This window comes from Podarcis bocagei, assembly GCF_964188305.1.
Source record: "Podarcis bocagei genome assembly, chromosome: 1".
Lineage (NCBI taxonomy): Eukaryota > Metazoa > Chordata > Lepidosauria > Squamata > Lacertidae > Podarcis > Podarcis bocagei.
The window spans coordinates 135,178,387-135,183,432 of NC_138125.1; the positions used below are offsets into that span (position 1 = coordinate 135,178,387).

At 54.2% G+C, this 5,046-nt stretch overlaps 1 long non-coding RNA gene across 1 annotated transcript; it reads left to right on the forward strand.

The window, feature by feature from the left end:
• Positions 1–3,945: 3,945 nt before the first annotated feature.
• Positions 3,946–4,726, forward strand: LOC308584759. Its single transcript, XR_014006996.1, has 2 exons — positions 3,946–4,035; positions 4,262–4,726. It is a non-coding gene; the product is annotated as an uncharacterized lncRNA (long non-coding RNA).
• Positions 4,727–5,046: the final 320 nt, after the last annotated feature.

Sequence of the window (5,046 nt, forward strand, 5' to 3'; positions counted from 1 at the left end):
CAACAGGCTCCTCCTATTGGTGGTTAACCCTTGATAGACTCACCCCTTCCTGAGGGGGTCGAGTCACGCTCTGTTGTTTTATCCAATGCCTAAGCCAATACCACTCACATGCTGTAATCAATAAAGTTGTGGCCTTTTTTAGCCCATTAACCTAATATACTGTGTCCTTGTGTCTTTCTTATCCTCAAGCGTGTGGTGGGTCCTCAACTCACAAGTCAGACTCTAACTGGTGTCTGGTCCAATTCAGAATGTGTTTTCCACCACCAGCGCTCTAGCTGTCTCAGCGATTGTTTCATCGCCCTCAGCTCTGGAGTAAACCACGGGGCTGTTCGGGCTCCATGCAATCGGAGAGGGCGCTTCGGAGCCAAACAGTCAATAGCCCTGGTTAACTCCACATTCCAGCGGGCCACCAGGGAATCAGCTGAAAGGCCATCAACATGGGATAAAGCATCCCCTACCACTCTCTGGAAACCATTTGGATCCATTAAGTGGCGGGGGCGGACCATCCAAATTGGTCCCACCTCCCTGCAGAGGGGAAGGGTCGCGGAGAAGTCCCATGAAGTGATCCGACCATGGCAATTCTTTTGTTTCACTTTTACTTAGTGTCAGATCACCCACATCTGTAGAAGTGAACACCAGGTCTAAGGTATGTCCACAGCTATGAGTTGGGCCAAACTTATTCAGGGACAGTCCCATGGAGGCCATGCTTTCCACAAAATCCCGAGTGGCCCCTTGTAAGGTCGTGTCAGCATGGATATTAAAATCCCCTAGGACAACCAAACTAGGTGTCTCCAGGAGAACATCCTCCACAACCTGCAGCAGCTTGGGCAAGGTGGGGAGTGATGACATAGGCTAAGCCTGGCAGGACAGCTTTACTTAACCCCCTTCATACACTACTTAGATTCAAATATGCTAGAGTTATATGTACGAGGCTGGATCCCTACAGGATGTGCCCTGGGAAGTGGCAGGCTCCAATCCTGTACTCACCACACTGACCTCACCCATGTAGAACCACCTCCAGTAAAAGAGAAGGCTTTTGAACAACTTGGTTGGAGACAAATTGGCAATGGCTTAAGACTCCAATCGGAGTGAAGATGGAGTCTTGCCTTGCCCCGGGTGCTGCCAACCCACGCTACGCCACTGCTGCTACTACTACTACCTCTCTCTGTGGCTGTCAGCCACTCCAGTCTCTTCCAAGCAATTTTCCTCTCCTAGCTCAGCTATGCCCCCTCTCTCCCTCCTGCATTATAAGGTGTTATGAAGCCTCATCTACCACAATTGTGTCTCCTTCCACAAAGCAAAGCACAATAAAGGCTGGACTGGGATTCCAATAGGTTTTCCCCTCACGCTCCTTGCAGTTTCATGGCCGGGAGGGGAAAAGGAGGAAGGCAGCGCTGCGGTGGAGGGGAGGACCATTGGCGAAGCTGCATGCTCCGCTACGGGGGGCGTGGAGCAGGGAGGGTGTGGCTGGCACGCCTGCGGGGTGGGGGCATGGCACGCTGCCCGTGAGGGTGTCATGCGCCACCCACAGGGACGTGGCGCGTGTTCTGGGGGCGTGGCGCACTGCCTGTGGGGGCGCGGTGCCTGGCATGGGGGGGGTGAAGTCCGCATCCAGGGGTGCCGTGATGGCACCCTACCGGAATAGTTGTGCCGGGGGCGGTCCGCTCCCTCCGCACCCCCGTTTCCCCGCCGGTGGGGAGGAGACCGTCAGATGGGCGGGTTTTTGCAGGCGAGGCATGCATCTCCCAGTACCTTCAGCACGCTTTACGCAAACACCCTCCCTCCAAAAAAACGCCACCACCAAACCCCCAACACAAACTCTACTCCGGCTAAGAAGCGGGTGACAGTAGAAACCGGGACTTCTGCGCGCGCCAAGTCCGCCCTGGGGAGGGGAAGGCGGCCCCGATTCGGATCGACTCCGGATTGCATTCGTATAAAATCAGTATGGGGGGTGGTGAGGAGGAAAGCAGGGAGAGGGGATCCCGGCAGAAAGGACGGACCCACCGACTGCCAGTAGCTTGTTGCCTGCGCCACGCGTGGCACCAGCGCCTGCGCCACGGAGCACAAGCGGATCTGCTGCCTCGGAAGCGGCTCCCAGCCCAGAGCTGTGGCAAGAGCCGCGCCGGGGGGAGGGAGCTCGGCCACGACCCTCCGCTGCCGCTGGGAAAGGCAGCCACTGCTCCAGAGCCGAGCAGCGGTTGGCGCCAGCAAGGATGGCCCTCTGAGCAGCTGCTTCGCCCGCTCGCCTCCTTCTGAGAGCGGGGCTGGCGCGGCAACGCAGGGGGCAGCTGCAGCCAGGGAGCCCAAAGAGCCGCGCGCCTGCCATCCGATTTGCCTGCACCCGCCCCGCTGTGGGAAGGAGGCAGGCGGGTGAAGGAGCCGCTCGGAGGGCCATCCTTGCGGGCACCGACCGCCGCTACAAGCCCTGCTGCTCTGGGCTGGAGGCGGCTCCCTCATTCGCCGCCGCCAGAGGGCTGAGCTCCCCGCTCACTCGCTCTCCAGTTGGTGCTTTGTGAGTCGAGGACCCAGCGGCGTAGCGTGGGTTGTCAGCACCCGGGGCAAGGCAAGTAATTTGCGCCCCCTAACCCGGGGCAAGGCAAGTAATTTGCGCCCCCTAACCCCTAACCTGCCGCCGCTGCCAGCTTCTTCTTGCTGCTGCCTGGTCTGGTCTGGTGTGGTTCTCTCCCACGCTCAGCGCTGCGCTGGGCGGCCGCTGCACTGTCCCCAGTGGCGTAGCGTGGGGGGTGCAGGGGGGGCCGGCCGCACCGGACGCAACATCTGGGGGTTAGGGTTAGGGGGCGCAAATCCACGGGTTAGGGGGCACAAATTACTTGCCTTGCCCCGGGTGCTGACAACCCACGCTACGCCACTGACTGTCCCTCCCCCAGATAGTCCCTCGCTCTCTCTCTGCACCGCATGCCTGGCACCCCCCCCTCCACAGTGGGCGGCGACCCAGCGGCTCGGCTCGGATTCACACAGCCAGCACTGCAGTGAGAGAGGGAGAGTGAGCCAGGTAGGGGCAGAGAGCTGCGAGTGCGAGCGCGCCCCCCCAGATGTTGCGCCCGGTGCGGCCGGACCCCCCTGCACCCCCCACGCTACTCCACTGCCACTCAAACACTTTGCCCAAGATTTGAGACTGGGCGGTAGTTGGTCATATTGGCCGGGTCCAAATACAGTGGTGCCTCAGGTTACGAACAGTCCTGCTTATGAATGCTTCAGGTTACGAACTCCACAGACCTGGAAGTAGGTGTTCTGGGTTGTGAATTTTGCCCGGGATTCAAACAGAATCCACTTCTGGGGCCTATGTAAGGAATGAACCCCTTGGGTTAAGAATGCTTTGGGTTAAGAATGGACTTCCAGAACGAATTAAGTTCATAACCTGAAGTACCACTGTATGTTTTTTTAAGAAGCAGTTTAATAACTGCCTCTTTCAGTGGGTCTGGGAAGGCTCCCTCACAGAGGAAAGCAGAGGAGCGCATCACCCAGCCCTTCCCAGCTCACATTTACCAAGGAGACAGGTGTTCGGTTTCACTCACCCAAGCAGCCTGTCCACATCCTCGGAGGTAATGGATTGGAACTGATCCCATGCAGCTTGAGTAGACAGGACTCTAGCAGTCTCCCGGCCCGGCCCTGCTCCCATGGTGGAGTCTACCTCAAGTCATTGCTGCAGCCCTAACCCTAGCCCTAGCTTTAAATGTATCTCCAGCCCTACCCCTACCCCTTAGGGAACCACAAGGCTATCTCTAACCCTACACTAACCCTAATGCTAACCCAAACCTAATGCTAACCCTGACCCAACCCAAACCCTAACCCTATGGCAACCCGCCTCCACAGGCACCCTGGCCACCCCAGCCAGGGTTGTGCAGACGGGGCTCCTGGCAAGATCTCACAGAGCTCTCAAGATCTTGTGAGATCTCCCCGGAAGCCATCACCACTGCCACCACGCAGCCCTGGAAAGCAAGGCTTTGATGCGGGGACAGGGGGAAGCAGCTTCCCATTTTGCTTCAGGCAGTGAAACAGGATTGGCCATCCCTGGTAAGTATCCTGGAGATATAGTTTAGGGCCAGTGGGGCAGTGGGATAAAATATTCCCCATACCACCATAAAAATTTCAACACATTAGTTAAAATGAATATCTTCTTTTAAACAGACTTAGGGGACTTCTTCTGAATATATTTGCCTTGCCTGATGAAAAGACTTACCCACTGATAATAGTTAGGTTTTTTAAAAAAAAATCCTGTTGTGTTTCCTTCATTCCAAAGGTCCTGGCTGTCTTTTCAGCTCCTAGCATTCCAAAGGGAGGAACCTTGAGGCTGGAGACGGCAAGTGAGAATTCTCATCAAATCCTGACAGCTGAGATAGTCCTGATTAAACACAGTGATGAATTTCTCCTGCGTACAACAACTTGTTAAAATTGAAAGTGGAATCACATTTGGCAGGTTGCTGGCCTCAGGGTTTCCAAGAAGCATCACAGAAGTATTTTCACAAGTGAAGCAGAGAACGTTTTTAAAGCACATCGAAATCGAATGAGAAAGCTACAGCTGAATTCAAAATGGACCTCTTTTGCTTTTTATAGCATAGTAACATTCGTATTTGAGATGAAAAGGCATTTGTAAATCTAGGAGGTACTCGGGTCCCCCTGTTAAAGAACTAACTTCTTAATGGGAAGCTACCCCAATATAATAAATCAACAGTGTGAAGCTGATTTCATGATATACACACACAAACAGCAATAAACTGTAATTTTATTTTCTCATCAGTGAAAGAGAATAGGAAAACATAATATTCACAATGTATGAGGTGGAGTCCCTGAAGGATCTGGACTGTGATCACTGCTTTTTAACTTATTCATAAGTGATCTGGAGTTAGTGTTGATGATACCAAAGGTTTCAGAATGAGAAAAACAAAAATGGGATTGCAGGATTGCGTCCTGGAAGACAATTGGAGAATACGACTATAAGAGGCTACTATTCATAATGGCACTGTGCTATGTGCTTTCACAGTCTCTCATTTTCAGTTAGACAGAAGGTACATACAATCCAGGCAG